Raw genomic sequence first — 23,873 nt, forward strand, 5'->3', positions numbered from 1 at the left:
ACATTATCTGGTGATTGACCGCCTGTACTTTTTCATCTATTGTGATATGTGCAAACAAAATGTTACAAAAAGCATATTTTTCACCAAACTTGCCAGACATGACAACTTAACTACTTAACATATGGAGACCTGAGCGCAAGAACACCGTAAGTCCACTTGGCCCCTCAACATGTATACACTAAAGTTACGTATAGTTTCTTAGGGTTTTATAATGTTTAATACATGTTCCAGGGCGAAAACATCATGAAAGATTGTGAAAGATTTGTTTTGGCCCCTGAACATGTATAAAACATTACAAAACAATACGAAACTATACGCAACTTTAGTGTATACATGTTGAGGGGCCAAGTGGACTTACGGTCTTCTTGCGCTCAGGTCTTCATATATTGACTACTTTCAACTACTCTTCAAATCATGAATCATATTATGTTATTAATCTTAAAAGGTAAAGCTTCTTTTAACCGAAAATAATATATATTCTTTAAAGAATGTACAACTTTAAAATCTGACAGCAGACAGAACAACAAAATGAATGTCCTCAACTTTCAAGTAACTCGTCGTATGTGAAATTAATACTATTGTTAAAACTTACTTTGCCAGACACCTTACATAAATCACACGTCTACCACGTCCAACGTTGTATTTTTGTTTTTATATCAGGTGTATGTTTGCTGGAGTGAAAAAACAATCACTCAAATATTTACAATATTATAGCAGTAATACCATATTTACAATTTTTCTCACATATAGAACCAGATTTTCCTAGTTACTTAGTTCTCATTTTCGTTTGATGCATTGATATCTATAGATGAGTTGACTTCTGACGTCAATGCCTGGCAGTATGCACACGCATCATCACAATTTCCATTGTTTTTTGCCTGGCAGTACGCGCACGCATCATATTTTGTTCAGGGCTCGTGTTTTTAAAACTCCCGCCATATCACAATAAGGCTTTTGAACAGTGTAGTGGCATGGGGCTCACTCAAGCATAACGATATACCAGTTCCTTGTTGATAAACATTGAGGTCAACTCATCTATACGAATTGGATATTCGTAATAATACTTCACATCCAATCTTTTGTTAAATTACATTGTCGCATTTTGTTAGCTTTCTTCTTTGGCTGAAACCATTTTATGTCAGCTTTGCTCAATTATAGCCTTCTAAATTTCAATAAAGTCCAAAATTGAAGGTTATTCTATCGTATGTTGTCACTAAGCCACTGTGTGGTGTGATGTAGCTTAATGTAAGAGAGTGGTTCTTATTTTGAGGTACAAAAATTACAATTAACACGTATATACCGATAATCATTTGACACATAGTGGCTGCAGAAACAGCAAACCATGAGCAATGAGATGCAAGACAGCAAGGTTCTGCCTGGTTAAACAAAAATATATAAATAAATAAACTTAATGAAATGAAATGACGAGGAATGGCGGTGGTCTGAAGCTTTTACTTAGTTGCAGTTGAGAACTTGAGCTTGGATTAAGAATTTCCTTTTTCTTGACCAAATTTTCTACCTTTTTTCTTCAAATCTGTTTCTCCTTTTTCATTTTAACCCGGTATAATCTTCGTTGCATTAGAACCGAAGCAAGTCTCAACCGGAAGACAGTTTTTTAATGCATAAGAAAATCTATGTGAATCAGGAGAAGTAACGAAAATGGCATTCATGATATACAGAAGAGTGGGCCTTATGAAAGTCAGTTGATCTTCCAGACTATGAAATTAGGTGATAGCCTAGCATCAAAATAAACATTTATGTATGCTGAAGACCAAGGTCAGCTGATATCTGAATATAAAGCGTCTTCACTAAAAAAGGAAACAATAACGTTATTAAGAAAGAGTGCAACAAACTATGGTGACTGTTCTTTTATATTACATCTCTGAACGCTATATGGTAACGACCATTGTCATGGATTTACCACATTTCTGTCGTATAAAAATAAAACGATCTGAGGATTCCGAGTCCCACTGGTACTTTGTTTGAATTCTTTGAAGAGCGTGTTTCTAATACACAGGCTATTTGATTTTGTTGAATCCATATTATATACATTCGCAATTTTAGCACAGTAACCCCTTCGTGGGCAGATCACTTCCAAATAGAAATAACTAAATGTAAATAAAATACACAGTGAGGTGAGTTTTGATATTAAAACAAGAAGAGGCGTATTGATTTGAGGTAAATATTGCTCTGAAAGCAAAGTGACCGGGAAATAAATAAACAAAAGCGGCGCTGAAATTGTTTTAGGAAAACACTTGACCCGTTTAAATCAACGCTGTACGAGTGAGTACTGCATGGCAAGAAAACATTATATAGCCTTCTTTACGCTTTCATCTAGTGATTCGGAGCAATTTTACCAAATTGTTTTCCTTCTTGCATTTTACTTGTACGTTTCATTTCCATGTCATTCGAATTCATTCATGTTTTATGTCATTCAAATCAACATGAAATATAAGAAGCAATATTTCATATTAAGTAATAAATAAATGGGTTCATGTCATTGACATAAAATCTAGTTTGCAGACAAAATATTTTTCTTTGTTATTTTATTTTATACGCACTATTCGTAATTTTATAACATAATATACAAATGTAAGTTAAATTTTACGAAAAAAAGGTTTTCAGGCAATATAAAGCTTTATTTCGAATTGTTTTTTAAAAGGTAAGATTTTTGTATTATCATGTAGCAAATATCGGGCCATGGTTTACGCCAACAAAAGTGTATCTGCAACAATATCTTCGAATGAGCGGCAAAACATATATTATGGGGGGGGGCAAAGTAATTAAAATAACTTTGCCCAAATTTTTAATTGAGCATGACTTAACTTAACTTAACTAACATAATTTATAATGCACCTTTTCCTGTGGCTAAAGGGTTTGTAATCCCAGATATGTATGTTGTTCTTTGTAGTCACGTAGATAAGTAGGTTTTCTACACCACTTCGCTTCGTCGTTGTTTAGCAGGAATTCAATAAGCCAATAGTATTTATATGAATTTATAGCAAACTAGGTTCGATACTGTTAGCAAACTAAAATAAGGCTATAAATATATTTATAACAAACGAGACTCAATATAGCTAGCTTCAACAAATGCTACATCCATGATGCGACTAAAGCAACATTCTTGGAAAATAAGCAAATTATAACATCTTGTGCCATTCGTGCGATAATCTGCGAGCGCGTCAAGGAGCAGGGTCGTCGTCGTCGTCCTGTGGATTATGACTGACCCTTTTGATGATGTTGTTCCAACTGTGCTTCTCCAATGCAATACGGTAAGCGTTCGTGAAGGATAGTCCAAGTGGATTCTTTGATTCCATCCGTCCAACGGTGCCTCTGTCTGCTTCTTCTGCGAAGTCCTTCAACTTGACCCTGAACCATTATCTTCTCCAAGGCGTCACCATTTCTTCTTGAGATGTGACCAAAGTACTGCAATTTGTTGCGATCAATCGTCTGGCTCACTGAACATTTGACATGCCCAACAAGTTGACTTCTGACAAATTCATTTGTTTTTTGATCTTTCTATGAAATTCTCAGCATCTTTTGCCAGCACCACATTTCAAAAGCTTGAATCCTGGATCTGTCTGCCCTTACGACAGCCGATGTTTCAGAGCCATATACATGTATTAGCAATTGGAAAGACCAGGGTATTTATGATGGATGCTTGTTTTGGTTGCTCTAGAAACTCCTCTGTCTTTCCAAATGTCGGTAAGAGCAGAGTGATAAAATGCTTACGTGCAAACCAAGTTCTCATCTACAGATACTACCTGCAAAAGATGTTGTTGAAGATTGGAACGTGCATGGCGATGGCGTTGATCTAAATTACTCGCTACATATGAGCGGTATAATTTAATTTGTGAGTAATGCAGCGCAAGAAAAACATCTATAACTTTCTCCACGTTTTCACCCATTGCTCCTGACGCTTCGGAGCAATTTTACAAAATTGTTTCCTTCTTGCTTTGTCATTCAAATCGACATGAAATATGTTTTAGAAGCAATATTTCATAGTACAACAATCGGCTAAATTTTGATTGTTATCATAGTGCTATGCATATAGTGACAAAATGGATTTGGCTTAATATGTCAAGTTACACAACAGCGCCTTCAACATTTTCAAATGTCTGTATTTTGATACTTGACAAATATTTACATTGAAACGATATTACATTTGATATATTTAACTTTTAAATTTGAAATCAGTGTGCGACTTACATAGTAATGACTATCCATTATTCAGTGTTAAATTATAATTTAGTTTGCAGAATATATAAGTTCTCTTCACAATTCGTCCGCACTATTCGTAGTTGTATAACATTGTACACAAACGTAAATTTAATTTTACGGAAAAAATTTTCAGGCAATACAAAGCTTTATTTGGAAAGTGAGCGCCAAAACATATTTAAATGAGGGCAAAGTAATTACAATTTATTTGTAATTTTTAACAAACGAGATTCGATACAGTTAACAAACAAATAAAGCTACATCGATGATGCGAGTAAAGCAACAGTCTTGCAAAATAAGAATTTTTGATTTTATAACATGACGGTAAGAAATCTTGTGCCATATGCGAGCGCGTAGGTGCAGCCTTACCACTTCGGTGGCAGGTGTTTTTCTATTAGTCTTCCCCCAGCAATACAATGTGTATGTGAAAGTAATAACCTAGCAGATACTCTCTTCATTATGTGGAAAACAAAGATTTTGAATAAGACTATTGACAAATTGTTGTATCTTTGGTTTTGCTAGTCAAGGGAACATCAAAACATATTTGAACTACATGATGTATATTCATACATAGCGGTAAACGTAAATAGAAAGCAAATTTATACTTAATTTATACGCTATTCAAATGTAAAGTTCTCGTCTACACGGATACTACCATCTGCAAAGATGTTGTTGATGATTGGAACGTGCATGGCGATGGCGTTGATCTAAATTACTCGCTACATCTGAGCTGTATAATTTGATTTATAAATTTCCAATCGAACAATCGATGCTCGCTATCATGTTCATATCAACGATAGTGAGCTTGGAAAACGCATCTTCTAATAGCATGCCGATATGAGCTATGAAGCCCGTCCCAGCATTCAACGCAGCTGCACAAATCACCGAAGCGAATGCTAGTACACCCTATGACCTTTTTTGGTTATATCCCAACGTGCTCTATTCCAGGCGGTTGCGAGCTGAGTTTTTGGACCGATATATTAAACCTGACATTGGAACGCAGATAATGAGAATATCACACTGTGGGAGTGACGCATGAAATGATGTATTGTGGGATACCTATATTCGATTTCAATCTGGATTGATATTCATCTGGCAATGGATGGATTGACAATCAATGACGATGCGTCATGTGCAAACTACGGTATGTTTTTGTAAATAAGTAGTCGCCTTGAACAAAAATGGTCCATACCAATCCTTAATATTATACGGGAAGCAAGCGAACATTTTCCAATAAAGCTATGATTTCAAACTGTCACGGGATACTAGTAATCTTATAAATAGCTTTTGTGATAACCGTAACCAGATTATCATTATTTAACTGTCACCATTTCACACTCTCTGGCGTTAAATACGCAGCAAGGTTATGAATAATCTTAAACCACGATAACGGACTAAATATCTGGCGAATTCACGAATTTCCATCGTAATTTTCAAATCCATAAAATGATCCGCAGGAGCTTTGGAAGTTACAGCTTTCTTGCACGCATTAATCAACATACAGAATCGATCGATATCATATACGACAAACACCTCACCTCTTTTCGCCAAACGGCAAGAGTTTCTAGAATGCTATTAAAATAAGAACATTTTTAATGCTAATTTATTGCACATTTTAGGGAAGCGTGATTACCTTTTTGAAATAGCCGAGTGAGAGGGTTTTCAATTAAATATTGTTTGTGTCAAAACTGAAGCATCCTCTGTATAAAAGAAATTATAAATATTAAATGCACATTACATATAACGATTCGTGATACCCAATTGTGGCACATTTGATGTCGTTTAAGAGGCAGAGAATTTTATTTCAATTTTATATACGTCAAAATATGTTTTTAATTTAGTGAGAATGACGATGAGAAAAAACGTTGAAATATATTATACAAGTACCACGTGCCCAGGCACGTGCAGCCCGCGTCCGGCGAGTCAAAATCGATATAATGTATTGTGCATGTATTATTAGAGGCCCATTTATTGTCGAATTTCTGTATGTAGAACACGCAGTTATCAACAATTGAGCGCCATTAATACACATTAATGTTTTTAGGCAAAAAAAATTCCAAAATATGGCACGCTTTCTGTCTTTGCTTTTCACGTGGTAGGCCTATGTTGAAGTTGAGATTGTATGTTCAAATAAGTTTCCATTATAGCGGCACGGTGTGAGTTCGAGCCCCACCTCTGCTGAACTTGTGGCTGGGAGAATTTATGTATGGCGTAGAGAGGAGTGTAACCGAATATACTTTCTTTAAAATCTGTTGGCAGACAGAACAACACAATGAATGTTCTCCACTTTCAAGGTACGCGTCGTATGTGAAATAAATACTATTGTTAACACTTCAAGTTACTTTGCCAGACATCGTACAAATATCACACGTTTACCACGCCCATCCCAACGTTGTATTTACTTGTTCGTCTAATGCATAGATATTTATACGCTTTGATATTATACTTCACATCTAATCTTTTGTTAAATTACACATTGTCGCTGGTTGTTAGTATTCTTCTTTGGCTGAACCCATCTTATGTCAGATTTGCTTATTTATAGTCTTCTCTAAATGTCAGTAAAAGCAAAAATTGAACGTCATGTTATTGCATCATTGTCACCATGCCACTATGTGTTGTAGCTAAAAAGTAAGAAAGTGGTTGTTATTTATTGAGGTACCAACATTACAACTTCACGCATATAGCGACAGCCATTTGAGACAAAGTGGCTGCAGAAACTGCAAAACATGAGAAGGATCTGCCAGGTTCAACAAAATTTATAAATAAATAAACTTTACAAAATGTCGATGAGACATATGTAACTGCTTCAGGTGATCTTAAGGCGCATCAGCTTGGACTAAGTGGGAGTTGAGAACTTGAGATTGGATTAAGAATTTCCTTTCTCTTGACCAAAAACTTGTCTTTCTTGAGCTTTTTCTTCAAATCTGTTTCTCCTGTTTCTTTTTAACCTGGTGTGATCTTTGTTGTATCAGAACCGAAGCGAGTCTCAACCAGCAGACAGCTATTTAATGCATAAGAAAATCTATGTGAATCAGGAGAAATAATTAAAATGATATTCATTATATACAGAATAGTGGGCCTAGGCAGATGATCTCCCAGACTATGATACATGTATGAGAGGATAACATATATAGCATCAAAATAAATATTTATGTATGGTGAAGACCAATGTCAACTGATGATTGGAATGAGAAGCGTCTCCGCTAAAAATGCAACAATTAATGTGATTAGTTATGAAAAAAGACTTGAGCAAAGTACAGTGACTGTTATTTTTATAATATATACGGTGACGACCATCGTCATGATAATTACTGTTTATATTTAACACTAAAAAAACCAATACTCGCATTGATCTTATCCCAGCAAACACAAAAACGTTTTAAAAACGTTTGTAATAAGTTATATTTTGGCTTTTGGTTTACATAAAAACGTTTTAATAACATTAAAATGTCGGGTTATATAAAGGTCATGAAAACGTTTTAAAACGTTTTGTATGAAAACACACTACAACAATATTTTTAAAATGTTTTCAAAAATGTTATTGTAAACTATTTTTGCAAACATTTTTGCCAAATATTTTATCAACACTTAATATACCCTTTATATAACCCGACATTTAAACGTTTTCTGACAACCTTTTATAACCTTTTGCGAATGATGTCGAAAACGTTTTGTGTTTGCTGGGATATTTATATTATTTGGTATAAAGTTTGTGCTTATCTCTTTACCATGTTTTTAACTAAAATACAAATACAATACCCTTTTTGAAAATAACTAATGAGAAGCAAATTAATTATTTGTCGAAAACGTTTAAAATTTGAATTGACAATATCATTTTAAGAGTAGTTATTCTAACTAACAATAGAAACAAAACATAGAATGCAACTTTATTTGAAATCGTTCTTTGTTGTTTTGTATCTGCAAAAATCTTACTAATTACGCTAAATAGAGGCACATGATTTCATACTAACAATAGAAACAAAACGTAGAACTATATCTGAAATCGTTCTTTGTTGTTTTGTATCTGCAAAAATCTTACTAGTTACGCTGAACAGAGGCACATGTTTTCATACTTTGTTTTCAGGCCATTCAGTTGGTTTCTGTAATATGCATCGTAAATAGAGCAAATCTTTTCATAGTATTGCATGCTTACCAGTATTTGATACATTAGACGTGGAATGAATTATGACAGGATGAGTGTTTTGTCAGTGCAATTTGTTAGCTATAACTAGAAGACAAAAATCTGTGATCGGTTGAAAATCCGTCAAAACCTGTAATCTGACACAAATTTCTCATCCAGTTACTACTTAAGACAAGCGGTACGTTATTTATGATAAGAAAAGAGGTACCGTTAGAATGTACCTCATATAATAATGAACCACCTGTATTGAATCACTGACATTTCAGTGAAGTAATTGGATTCCTTGCCCCTATAATATACATAACTTTTTTTGCAAGTGTGTAGTCATTTGTTTAGAAAAATACAACATTAGTCGCAAAATGTATCAGGGGGCGTAGTACCACCCTAAGGGGATAGCTTCTAGATGTTAGGGATAAAATAAATTACTGCCATTTTCACCAAAACACATGTGTATGTACGATGTGCCATACAGAAACTAATAGAACAATACCTAATATAGTATCATTTTGATGGGTTTGTCATAAACAAGATTTCCACAAGTTTTAACTGTTTGTACCGTGGGCGTGTCTGCTGTCAGGTCGATGACCGAATAGACACACGTAACAACCTTGGATAATAATACAGAATTGTGACATTCCGAGGGTGTGCGACATGACGTCGCTCATGACAGAGTCGTCCTCATTTAAATACAATTCTAGCACCAGTAAGGTACAACATGGCAATTCGCATGATAATACAATAAAACAGAAGAAGAAGAAGAAGAAGAAGAAGAAGAAGAAAACATAACTATATTGCCAATTTGGTTTCTCAAAGTATTCTGTGCGTAGTTAGGGTTTGAACGTTAGCGATAGGTTCATAGCGCCATCTACCTTTTATAAATATTTTTATGACCAATAACCATTCTTCGTCTGAACATTTATTATAGACGTGATGACAAATTGTGCTAGTAATAAAATGCATTTAGCGCAAAGACCTCGTAGTATGTACTAAGTGCACACGCTACTTTGTTACTAATATTTCCGCATAATAATATTTGAAAATCAAATCATACTGTTAAAATGTACATAAAATTTACAATTCTGTTTCCTCAAGTGTATCGACCAGTTTATCTTTGCTTATAGACCTCACTGCGAGGTTAGAGGTGAGGTGAGGCGAGGTGTTTGTTTGTCGGTCTGGGTGGACACACGCTTGGGTCTTGATTAATACAGGATCAAGCAAAATGCTTAAGCCAAGCCTTTAAAGCTATAAGAAAGAAACAAGATTGAGAAAAAATTAATTAAAAGAAAAAGGAAGACCACTCTCAACAAATCAATTGTAGAAATTGGGGATTCTTATTCCATGCCCCGATACAAAGGCTGTGAGGTCGTAAGTGATAAAACGTAGAGTTGAGAGAAATGGTAGAAAAGATTTAGGGATGAAGAGATAGAGCGAGAGGGGATGGAATGTATGAGAGAGTAGAAGAAAGAGAAAGGGAGAGAAAGGGGAGGGTGAGGGAGAGAGTGGGACAACAAGACTATGTGCCGCCCCTTTCTATTGCTGTTAACAATAACATGTTGTCAGATAATTCAGAAATTCTTGTAAGCAAATCCAACTGGGTTGATGTTATGTACCTCAATGACAATTTCCGGTTGGAGCTGACGTAGGTGGCGCAGCTTGGACTTGGTCGTAGATGTGCGGAAGAAAGTAGTTTCCTTAGTCTCTGTTGAGTGTTTTGCTCCCCTCTTTCTTATCCAGGTGGCTTTCTTTTATATGTCTTTCTGTTCTGTTCTCTGTCTCTAATTTATGATCCCTCCAGTCAATTTGAGAAAGTGCTAAGTCTTAGCACGAAACTGTCATGAGATACGTAACATCAACCCAAGTTTTGGATTTGCTTACAAGAATCTCCGAATTATCTATTTTATTGACAATCCTAATGAACGTATTTGCGGATCTTCGGAAAGATTACGGACAACCAGCGGTTTTCAAAGTAAGAAACTTCGAAAACTGTGAGAGGAAATTAGGTATCGGAACCATCGCATTTGTATATTACGATGTCGCGATTTGTATTTAACTCCCCCCCCAGTATACGGCTAAAATGCCCGATTAATATCAACAATGCACAACGATAGAAGGGGACATCCCATAGTTTTTATTGACATTGACAATCCGGATGAACTTATTTGCGGATACATGTTGTCGGCATTTCTGAGAACATAATATCGTTTATAAATAATGCATTACCTTGTTTGATGTTTCTATATATTACTAACGCATACAAAGTAGGTGTTATAGTAAGCCCTTCGTGGGCACAACACTTACAGATGAGATATAACGAAATGTAAATAAAATACAAGAGTGGAGCGAACGCGCTTCAGTTATGATATTAAGAGGCGTATTTATTTGAACAAAATACATATATTGGTTCCAAAGTAAAATGACTGAAAAAATAAGCAAAAGCGGGGAATTTGTTATGAGAAAACACTTGACCTGTTTAGATCAGCGCTGTCCGAGTGTGTAATGCATGGCAAGAAAAACAACTATATCTTTTTATTCGCGTTTTCATTCATAGCAGACGATTTGGAGCAATATTACAAACTTGTTTTCTTTTTTGTTTTAGACTCGTACGTTTGATTTCCATGTCATTCAAATCAACTTGAAATGTGCTAAAAAATGTGTATAGCAAATAAATAAAGGGGATAAATGGATAGCATAACATTGTGATGTGCCCTGAATAATTTAATTTGATTATTTATCTTTGTTTACAAAGTTACATGAGTGATGACATTTTGGGGGAATTCCCCTCTCAAATTGAGCAAAACAAGTTGAATCATATCTAATTTGGAATATTTGGAAACCCCTGAGATTGTAAAAAGTAAAGATGATGTCACGGATTCCCCAAAGGAAGTGATGTCAGGGATTCCCCTCAGGAAGTGATGTAATGAGAAAGGTTAATGCATGCTATAATTAAGGCTTGGGAATTTCCACATTTGGCTATTAATATTTGGGATTTCCCCTTGCTTGATATATAAGAAAATGTAAACACAATTATTGACACAGTTGATAGTGTTGATCTGGGCTAGCTAGCTAATATGCTTACAGTCCAATTCCTTCAAAGAAAGGAAATTGCAAACCAGAAATATTTCATGTGGTCAAAGTACTACTATTTGCCAGTGTTGTCGGAGAAGATCTAGAATACGTCAATGAACGTAATTCTTCCAAGAAAGGAATATATATTCTTCTGTCGACTTGCTGAAGTCTGGTGTTTTGATTCAACGCAACTGTCAAAATAAGTGGGGACAACTGCATCGCAGTCCTGCTTCCTGAAGATATTGTGTGAAAGGTGGAAATAGCACCAAGTTTGGAGAAAGCAGTGCAAGGAGTTTAATATTGGAGAACGGCGCAAGGAGTAAAGTGATTTGGAGAACTGCGCAAAGAGTTACGAATGTGTTTGGAGAACGACGCAAGGAGTTTAGTACTTGGGAGAAAGTAACACCATTTTCGTATGAGGATTTTATACGCAAGGATTTATCAATGCAAGTGTTCAAAGGACTTCGCTGATTTTCGCAGGACAAGTGAATAAGGATATATTACATCAGTCGTCCAGAACATTGCAAGAACTTTATGATCGCCAAGAAGAAGAATGCTGGCTAAGTACAAAATAGATAAATAGTGATTATATTTGATTATTGTGTATGTGCATTTGTTGTCATATATTGTACCAATAATAACGTGCTTTCAATTAAAGACTTAGATTTTGTTAGCATAATCAAACAGTGTATTTGTGTTGTGCATTCGTGTGAGTTCGGGTAAAAGGTGATTTTGGCCTTGAGTCAAGTACGACTCGTAACAAAATTGGGGGCTTGTCGTCCGGGATATACACTGTAAAAAAGTTGACATTAATTTACTGAGTCTTAAAAGTGAAAGTACAGTATGGAGTTCAAAGCAGAAGAGTTTCTTGAAACTATAGATTGGGAGAAGTTTGATAAGTTGAAGAAACCTGATTTATTAGCATTTGCAAAATACTATGAATTGGATGTAAAGCAAGCCAACAGAAAACAAATAATCAAAAATGCCTTAATTGATGTTTTGGTTGATGAAGAGTATTTTGAAGAATCCATTTTGGAGAAGAGAAAAGAGGTCAAAACTGAAATCGGGGATGCAGTTAAGTTGAAAGAACTAGAAGTTCAGGTGGAAATGGAAAAAATGAAAATGCAATTGCAGTTGGACATGCAAAAGCTAGATATGCAAAATAAAGAAAAACAAGAAAGATTAGATATGGAAAATAAAGAAAGACAAGAAAGATTAGACATGGAAAACAAGAAATTAGAAATGGAGGAAAAAGCACGCCAAGAAAAGATGGCGCTTGAGCACCACAAAATAGAAACAGAAGAAAAGGAAAAGGTAGCAAAATTGGAACTTGAAAAAAAAAGTTGGAAATGGAAGAAAATTTGAAACAAAAAGAAATTGAAGAAAAGTACAAGTTTGAACAAGAGAAGTTGGCAAAGCTAGGTGACAAATACTCATCAAGTTTCTCCTCAAAGTCAGGGTTTGATGTTACAAAGTATGTAAAGCTGGTGCCTAAATTCAAAGAAAAAGATGTTGACGAGTATTTCCAACATTTTGAGAAGGTAGCTACAAATTTGAAATGGCCTCCAGAGCATTGGACCCTACTGTTACAAAGTAGTTTTGTGGGGAAGGCCAGGAAACTTACTCAGCTCTACCAATAGAGAAGTGTAATAATTATGAAGAAGTCAAACAGGCAGTCCTTAAGGCCTATGAACTGGTGCCTGAAGCATACAGACAAAAGTTCAGAGATTCAAGAAAGCAAGCAGATCAAACCCATGTAGAATTTGCTAGAGTAAAGGAACAAATGTTTGACAGGTGGCTTGGTTCAAAAGAAGTCAAAGATGATTTCGGCCAACTTAAGCAATTGGTTCTTATAGAAGAGTTCAAAAAATGTGTCCACGCTGACATTAAAACCCACTTGGATGAAAGCGCTAGCAAAATTAAGACGCTAAGTGACGCGGCGACGATGGCAGACGACTATGGCTTAACTCACAAATTGAATGCGAGTAGTCATAACAGAAATTATTCAAACAGGTTCAGCCATAACCAACCTAGAGCAAATCAGGGTGGTACACAAGAAGGGAGATCTCAGTCTAATCACAGATCCTGGTCTAATTCACAGCATAGTGCTGGTGGTAGAGGGACCCCATGGAGTTCAGGTACCAGACCAACAGGTGGGACTGAATTTAAATCCCAATTAGTTTGCAATTTCTGTAAGAAACCAGGACATGCAGTGACCATGTGTCGGAGCTTAAAAGCCAAACAAGATGCACAAAAACAGCAGCAAACTGCTAGTAATACTGTAGGATGTGCAGTGTCACTTGAGTCAAAGAAACAAGTCAGTCAAATCAAAAAACAAGAATTCCCACAAAAGGGATGTGAAACAGACAAGGTGTGTGAAGAATTTGAACCATTTGTGTTAGAGGGAGTAGTATCACTTGGTGATAATAGTAGTCCAAAGCCCATTAAGATTGTGCGAGATACGTGTTGTGCACGGTCTATGATTCTGGAAGGAACTTTGCCCTTTAATGAGGATAGTTCAGCTGGTAATGCTTTGATCCAGGGTATTGGGATGGAAATAATTAGTGTACCTCTCCACACAATTAACTTGACATCTGACTTGGTTTCTGGTCCTGTAACCATAGGAGTTAGACATGAATTGCCAGTCAAGGGAGTGTCCATGTTGCTAGGAAATGATCTGGCAGGGGGGAAGGTTTTTCCTGACCCAATAGTTACAGATAAGCCCTGTTTACAGGATGACAATAGTGAGGAAAAGGAGATATTTCCTGCATGTGCAGTGACACGGGCAATGAGTAAGAAGGCCTCATTAGAAACAATTGAGGACAACCAAATTGATGACTTAGGCTACAATTTGGAAGACACATTTGTGTCAAAGTTGAATGAGAAAGAAGATAAACTTCCTTCTCCTGGGGATAAAAATACCCCTACAAATGACACAGCCTCTGAGCATGAACAACTTGGGGAAACCATAAAAGACCCATTAAGTCATGACAAGCTGATTCTGGAGCAACAAAATGACCCAGAACTCAAAGAGATCAATCAAAGGGCATTGACCCTAGAAGAAGCAGAACAAAATTCTGTCTGTTTTTAAAAACAAGACGATGTGCTAATGAGAAAATGGCGCCCCCCTGATGCACCTGCCGATGAAGAGTGGAAGGTAGTGCACCAAATTGTGGTACCAAAAGTATACCACACTGAAGTAATTAACATAGCACATGATAGTCCCATGGCAGGGCATTTGGGTGTTAAGAGAACTCATGAAAGAATTCTGAGACATTTCTGGTGGCCCACTCTCAGAAAAGATGTTTCTGAATATTGCAAAACATGTCACATATGCCAAGTTGTAGGGAAGCCAAATCAGAAAATACCTCCTGCTCCATTAAAGCCAATTCCAGCCTTTGATGAACCATTTGGTAGGGTTATTATTGATTGTGTAGGCCCCCTACCAAAGGCTAAGTCAGGTAATCAATACCTTCTGACAATTATGTGCGCGTCAACACGCTTTCCTGAAGCCATACCCTTGAGAAATATTAAAGCAGTGACTATAGTGAAAGCTTTAACTAAGTTCTTCACATTTGTGGGGCTCCCCAAGTCCATACAGTCAGATCAAGGATCAAACTTTACTTCTGGAGTATTTCAGCAGGTCATGTATCAATTAGGTAAAGAGCAGTATACCTCAAGTGCATACCATCCAGAATCACAAGGTGCACTAGAAAGGTTCCACCAAACATTGAAAAACATGATCAGGACATATTGTTTGGAATTTCAGAGGGACTGGGATGAGGGAGTACACTTGTTGTTGTTTGCTGCTAGGGAAGCTGTTCAGGAAACGTTAGGATTTAGTCCTTTTGAGTTAGTGTTTGGACACACAGTGCGCGGCCCTTAAAGTTGTTGAAAGAAAAGTGGCTCAATGAGAAATCAGATATCAATTTATTGGATTATGTCTCCAATTTTAAGCATAGGCTTAACAGAGCAACTGATATCGCCAAAGAAAACTTGAAACAGGGTCAGGCCAAATGAAACAATGGTATGATAAACATGCCAAAGAGAGAGTGTTCAAACCAGGTGACAAAGTTCTAGTACTGTTTCCAATTCCAGGACACCCATTACAAGCCAGATACCATGGCCCATGTGAGGTAGAGTCAAAAGTAGGTGAAGTAGATTATATTATCAAGACTCCTGGTAGACGCAAGAGCAGGCAGTTATGCCACATAAATATGCTCAAAGAGTATGTTGAAAGAAGTGACAGTGGCATTCCAAAACCTGTGTGTACAGTAAAACATACTGATAATGTAGACAAACATGCCGATGTAGACAAAATCGCCAATGTAGACAAGAGTAAAGATGACAATTCTGATGTCACACTTGACCAGGATAAAGAGCTGGAGCACAAAGAGTATAACGTAAAATTGAACAATTCTGATGTGCTCACTAATTTGGACTCAAAGTTAGGTCATCTTTCTCAGGATCAACAAAGTCAAATTGCAAATTTGATTCACAAATTTGACAATATATTTCCTGATACGCCAAGTAGAACAAATGCTGCATTTCATGATGTAGATGTTGGTGATACAAAACCAATCAAGCAGCATCCTTACAGAGTCAATCCATTGAAAATGGAACATCTCAAAAATGAGATTAAATATATGCTAGACAATGATATCATAGAACCAAGTAGTAGTGAATGGAGTTCACCATGTATTCTTGTTCCCAAGCCTGATGGTTCATACCGATTGGTCGCAGACATGAGAGCTGCAAATGTTCATTCAAAGACAGACTCATACCCTATTCCAAGAATTGATGATTGCATAGACAAAATTGGGAATGCAAAATTTGTTAGCAAATTTGATCTATTGAAAGGGTACTGGCAGGTTCCACTCACAGACCGTGCCAAAGAGATTTCTGCTTTTTGTACACTATTTGGTCTTTACCAATACAAAGTTATGCCATTCGGGTTGAAAAACGCGCCAGCGACATTTCAGAGAATGGTGAACCAAATTGTGGCAGACATAGAGGGATGTGAAGCGTATGTAGATGATTTGATTGTTTACAGTCAAACTTGGGAACAACACATGGAACAACTCCATCAATTGTTTAAGAAGCTGTCTGAAGTACAATTGACAGTCAATCTGGTAAAAGTGAGTTTTGCCATGCCACAGTCACATACTTGGGATATGTTGTAGGTCAAGGTCAGGTGAAACCTATCAAAGCCAAAGTTGAAGCAATTGAGCAGTACCCCACACCTGTAAACAAGAAGGCACTCATGAGATTTCTAGGAATGGTTGGCTATTATAGAAAGTTCTGTCCAAACTTTTCAGAAATAGCAAGTCCTTTGACTGATTTGTTGAAGAAAGATGCAAAATTCATTTGGTCAGAACAGTGTGAAAATGCTTTTCACAAAGTCAAATCAATACTCATGAGTTCACCAGTACTTACTGCACCTGATTTTCAGAAGCAGTTCAAGTTGACTGTTGATGCCAGTGACATAGGCTGTGGAGGTGTTGTGATGCAAGAGGGTGAAGATCAAATAGATCACCCCATATGTTACTTTTCAAGGAAATTCAACAAGCACCAGAGAAATTACTCCACAATTGAGAAGGAGTGTCTAGCATTGCTATTAGCATTGCTACATTTTGATGTGTATTTGGGTACCACAGTATACCCTGTGCTTGTTTTCACAGATCATAATCCCTCACCTTCATCAACAGGATGAAGAACAAAAACCAAAGACTGGTGAGGTGGAGTTTGACCTTGCAAGAGTACAATCTGGACATCAAACATATTAAGGGAAAAGACAATGTAATGGATGATGCCTTGTCCAGAATTGCATAAAAACTGATGAACAAAAATTCCTTTAAAAAGGAACTTGTGTGACAAGTAGTCACTGTGTATGTTGAGTTAAGCACTCAAAGTTAATATTATTTTGAAGTTGATGTAAAAGAAGAAAACATTTAAGAAAGTTTTCATTACATTCGAACTTTCTTCTTTTAAGGGGGAGGGTGTGATGTGCCCTGAATAATTTAATTTGATTATTTATCTTTGTTTACAAAGTTACATGAGTGATGACATTTTTGGGGAATTCCCTTCTCAAATTGAACAAAACAAGTTGAATCATATCTAATTTGGAATATTTAGAAACCCAATGAGATTGTAAAAAGTAAAGATGCTGTCACGGATTCCCCAAAGGAAGTGATGTCAGGGGATTCCCCTCAGGAAGTGATGTAATGAGAAAGGTTAATGCATGTTATAATTAAGGCTTGGGAATTTCCACATTTGGCTATTAATATTTGGGATTTCCCCTTGCTTGATATATAAGAAAATGTAAACACAATTATTGACACAGTTGATAGTGTTGATCTGGGCTAGCTAGCTAATATGCTTACAGTCCAATTCCTTCAAAGAAAGGAAATTGCAAACCAGAAATATTTTATGTGGTCAAAGTACTACTATTTGCCAGTGTTGTCGGAGAAGATCTAGAATACGTCAATGAACGTAATTCTTCCAAGAAAGGAATATATATTCTTCTGTCGACTTGCTGAAGTCTGGTGTTTTGATTCAACGCAACTGTCAAAATAAGTGGGGACAACTGCATCGCAGTCCTGCTTCCTGAAGATATTGTGTGAAAGGTGGAAATAGCACCAAGTTTGGAGAAAGCAGTGCAAGGAGTTTAATATTGGAGAACGGCGCAAGGAGTAAAGTGATTTGGAGAACTGCGCAAAGAGTTACGAATGTGTTTGGAGAACGACGCAAGGAGTTTAGTACTTGGGAGAAAGTAACACCATTTTCGTATGAGGATTTTATACGCAAGGATTTATCAATGCAAGTGTTCAAAGGACTTCGCTGATTTTCGCAGGACAAGTGAATAAGGATATATTACATCAGTCGTCCAGAACATTGCAAGAACTTTATGATCGCCAAGAAGAAGAATGCTGGCTAAGTACAAAATAGATAATAGTGATTATATTTGATTATTGTGTATGTGCATTTGTTGTCATATATTGTACCAATAATAACGTGCTTTCAATTAAAGACTTAGATTTTGTTAGCATAATCAAACAGTGTATTTGTGTTGTGCATTCGTGTGAGTTCGGGTAAAAGGTGATTTTGGCCTTGAGTCAAGTACGACTCGTAACAACATTAAATGATCAGTGTTTTGTCCAATTCCTCAATGTGGCAGTATGAACACGATGAAATATCAGATGTGTCATCCCAGGTATGTCTATGTCTATGTAGTTCTCTCACGTCACATAAAATGTTATGTGATGAAAACATGCCCACATTTACAATTATATTCCAACAGACCGAACGATGGCGTTGCCCTAAACCACTCGCTAGTCTAAGCTGTATAATATTATTTATACATTTCTAATTGAACTTGATGCTCACTATCATGCCCATTAAATTTAGATTTTTTGATGGGCTACCCTCTCATTTGGTACATTATGGTTAAAAAACAACGCATGAAAAAAATTATACGTTTTAGAGGTCCCTACCGGTCTTTGAAATTTTGTGTGTGAAGTCAATGTTATTTTTGAGGTGAATCTTTTTCTCTTTGTTTTCACTTTCAAAAGTCAGATGGATGCCAAAAGACTGTCGCATATTTTTGACATGACAAATTTCTTTTTTATAATCATGGATATCTGTAAGAATAAAGTAAAAAAAAACAAAAAAATAAAAATCCTTGTTGGGGGAGTACAGCTTTTAAACACATCTGCTTTTATTCCTGTTACTTGTTTGAATTATTCATTACTATAAATATTCAGTTCATCACTAACAAAGACTTGCACACCTGACACCATTTCATATTATTAAATAAGTCTGCCACAGAGAGAAGTAAATACATTATTATGTAATATTTAATTGGTCTGATTCTAACCATTTGAAGTGTTTTGGTTCACTGGTTGTAAGTACCTATTTGAATATGCATTCAATTCAATATTTCAATGGACTATGTCAATATTATGTAATGCTGATATAAACTAAATTCAAAGCAAGGCCTAATTAAAAATGTTCAGTTTGCCACTCCAGTTCAATTGCTTGGTAGCATAATGCCACAGTACACAATACATAAAGTATATAGCAAACATAAGAATTTTTTTTCAAATGGCCACCTACTCACTGGCTGTTGAATATACTGCTGTCACCCCATTTTGCTCTTTTTTACAAATTTGATTTGTTATTGATTTGGGGATATTTTATCCCGAATTTGCTTTCACAATTATGTTACACATTCCAATAACTATCTGATGACACAAGTTTTAAAGGAAATATTTCAGATGAATTTTACTTTCTAGTACTTTGTTGAAAATAGTTAAAATCACCATTGACTCTATGTGCAAAATTAAAATGCTCGGTAGGGACCTCTAAAATTTGTTCAAAACGTGTAATTTTTTTCATGCGTTGTTTTTTAACCATAATGTACCAAATGAGAGGGTAGCCCATTAAAAAAATCTAAATTTTATCATTTTCAGATTCACCCTAATGCCCACATTGAGCAAGAGGAACGCATCTGCTAATAGCTGCCGAGATGATCTAAGTATGAAGCCCGACATGCAACACGGCTGTGAGAATATTGCACATTAATGGCCAATGGAAGTGACCAATTAAAGTTGTGGGAGACCTATTAATATTCATATCTGCCAATGGATAACCTGGTTATCGGGGAATTTGTTATGAGAAAACACTTGCCAATGGATAACCTGGTTATCATGTTATCGGGGAATTTGTTATGAGAAAACACTTGACAAGTTTACATCAGCGCTGTCCGAGTGTGTAATGCAGCGCAAGCAAACATATATATCTTTTTATTCGCGTTTTCATTCATTGTAGACGATTTGGAACAATCCCCCCGGGGAGCAATATTACAAACTTGTTTCCGTTTTTGTTTTACACTCGTACGTTTGATTTCCATGTCATGCAAATCAACTTGAAATGTGCTAAGCAATGTATAGCAAATAAATAAAGGGGATAAATGGATGGCATACTCGGGTTTTTTTTCGACCGCAAAATTGGCTCACTTTTGAGTGTTATAGCAGTTTGGGTATATCGAGAAATAGGTTTGAAAATGTTTACACAACAGCGCCTTTAAAATATTCAAATGTTGTATTTGATACTCGACAAATATTGACACGGAAGCAATATTACATTTGCAGTATTTTAATTTCAAATTTGACGTCAGTGTGCGACTTACCATGACTCTCCATTATTCAGTGTTGACATCGAATGCAGAATAATATGATTGTCTTCGCCATTTTTTAGAATTGCCGCAATATTCTTGTGTGTATAATATACAAAAAGACCACAACAGGTCTACGAAAATTTTCAGGCACTTTAAAGTTTTATTCCTAATTATTTAACGAAAAATACAATTTTTGTAGTCTTATGTACCCCCACATCAGGTCATAATTTACTCTATAAACAAAAGTATATTTGCAGCAATGTCGGAGCATCAACATATTTTACCTAATTCTTCTGTTTTAAATGTAGTCTTAACCTTGCAATTGTGGAAACTCATAACTTCTGAATTGTTGGTCTAAAGTATATATATTTAAAATGAAAATGACTTGATGAAATTTGGGCAAAAATGATCACCCTTAAAACAAAACATATTAAATGATCAATGTTTTGTCCAATTCCTCAATGTGGCAGTATGAAATATCAGATGTGTCATCCCAGATATGCCTATGTAGTTCTCTCTAGTCTCTTGGATAGGTAGTTTCTAATGGCTCTTTTATACACCCACGTCACTTAAAATGTTCTATGATGAAAACATGGCCACATTTATATTCCAACAGAGCGAACGATTTTGAAAAATACATAAGTGTAAAACAAGTTCTCGTCAATAATTGTAAAAGATGCTGACGAAGATTTGCAACGCGATGGCGTTGCCCTAAATCACTCGCTAGTCTAAGCTGTATAATATGTTTATAAATTTCTAATCGAACTTGATGTTCACTATCATGCCCATATCTTTTTATTAGCGCAGTGATTTATAGTGCGCTACGCACAGGCACAACGCCTAGACGTTGATCCACAAGCCTTAGAAAATAGTGAGCATCAAGTTCGATCAATCAACCACAATAGAGAGATTGCGGAGAGGTGTTCACTGCAAACGCCATACGGGTTACGGATTTCTGCATTTTGCGGTAGAACGTCATAGTCCCGTTCACATCCAAACTAGCCTCCTACGCAGCCAGTTTGTGTCGGTCCTAACGCTCGTCGTTCCTAGTATGTTCGTGATAGCCGCATAGAGTCTGAACCAAGACTACGTGTAAACGCAATTGCAATCATGATGGCGCTATGCTGAGCCAAATAATCTAAAGGTAATAGGAAGCACCTATTGATTCACCTGGGGTGCATCGAACCAGAGAAGATTATTTTCTTTCATCGAACTACTTTCCTCGGTATTGATATGCAAATACCACTGGCTGTATCTATACGCCGTAGAAGTGACGTCATAATCGGATTAACTACCATAGCAATAGATGAATACAATTTTTGAATATACCGCGCTGCTCTGCAGCAGGTTGCACTCATCACCTGTCTTCAATCATATAATAGATTGAATACAATACCGCTCTTTTCAAATAAACTAATCTTACAGGTGCAATCTATGGTTCAATGCATCGGTACCGCATGAACGTTGTAGTGCGGGGCGATATAGCCAAAATTGTATTCATCTATTGCTATGGTAGTTAATCCGATTAACTACGTCACTTCTACGGCGTATAATGCTCTAAGCATTCAGTCCAGATTAGCGATATCATGTATCAATTAGGTAAAGAGCAGTATACCTCAAGTGCATACCATCCAGAATCACAAGGTGCACTAGAAAGGTTCCACCAAACATTGAAAAACATGATCAGGACATATTGTTTGGAATTTCAGAGGGACTGGGATGAGGAGTACACTTGTTGTTGTTTGCTGCTAGGGAAGCTGTTCAGGAAACTTTAGGATTTAGTCCTTTTGAGTTAGTGTTTGGACACACAGTGCGCGGGCCCTTAAAGTTGTTGAAAGAAAAGTGGCTCAATGAGAAATCAGATATCAATTTATTGGATTATGTCTCCAATTTTAAGCATAGGCTTAACAGAGCAACTGATATCGCCAAAGAAAACTTGAAACAGGGTCAGGCCAAAATGAAACAATGGTATGATAAACATGCCAAAGAGAGAGTGTTCAAACCAGGTGACAAAGTTCTAGTACTGTTTCCAATTCCAGGACACCCATTACAAGCCAGATACCATGGCCCATGTGAGGTAGAGTCAAAAGTAGGTGAAGTAGATTATATTATCAAGACTCCTGGTAGACGCAAGAGCAGGCAGTTATGCCACATAAATATGCTCAAAGAGTATGTTGAAAGAAGTGACAGTGGCATTCCAAAACCTGTGTGTACAGTAAAACATACTGATAATGTAGACAAACATGCCGATGTAGACAAAATCGCCAATGTAGACAAGAGTAAAGATGACAATTCTGATGTCACACTTGACCAGGATAAAGAGCTGGAGCACAAAGAGTATAACGTAAAATTGAACAATTCTGATGTGCTCACTAATTTGGACTCAAAGTTAGGTCATCTTTCTCAGGATCAACAAAGTCAAATTGCAAATTTGATTCACAAATTTGACAATATATTTCCTGATACGCCAAGTAGAACAAATGCTGCATTTCATGATGTAGATGTTGGTGATACAAAACCAATCAAGCAGCATCCTTACAGAGTCAATCCATTGAAAATGGAACATCTCAAAAATGAGATTAAATATATGCTAGACAATGATATCATAGAACCAAGTAGTAGTGAATGGAGTTCACCATGTATTCTTGTTCCCAAGCCTGATGGTTCATACCGATTGGTCGCAGACATGAGAGCTGCAAATGTTCATTCAAAGACAGACTCATACCCTATTCCAAGAATTGATGATTGCATAGACAAAATTGGGAATGCAAAATTTGTTAGCAAATTTGATCTATTGAAAGGGTACTGGCAGGTTCCACTCACAGACCGTGCCAAAGAGATTTCTGCTTTTTTTTTTCTATTTGGTCTTTACCAATACAAAGTTATGCCATTCGGGTTGAAAAACGCGCCAGCGACATTTCAGAGAATGGTGAACCAAATTGTGGCAGACATAGAGGGATGTGAAGCGTATGTAGATGATTTGATTGTTTACAGTCAAACTTGGGAACAACACATGGAACAACTCCATCAATTGTTTAAGAAGCTGTCTGAAGTACAATTGACAGTCAATCTGGTAAAAGTGAGTTTTGCCATGCCACAGTCACATACTTGGGATATGTTGTAGGTCAAGGTCAGGTGAAACCTATCAAAGCCAAAGTTGAAGCAATTGAGCAGTACCCCACACCTGTAAACAAGAAGGCACTCATGAGATTTCTAGGAATGGTTGGCTATTATAGAAAGTTCTGTCCAAACTTTTCAGAAATAGCAAGT

Source organism: Amphiura filiformis, chromosome 11 (assembly GCF_039555335.1).
Source record: "Amphiura filiformis chromosome 11, Afil_fr2py, whole genome shotgun sequence".
Lineage (NCBI taxonomy): Eukaryota > Metazoa > Echinodermata > Ophiuroidea > Amphilepidida > Amphiuridae > Amphiura > Amphiura filiformis.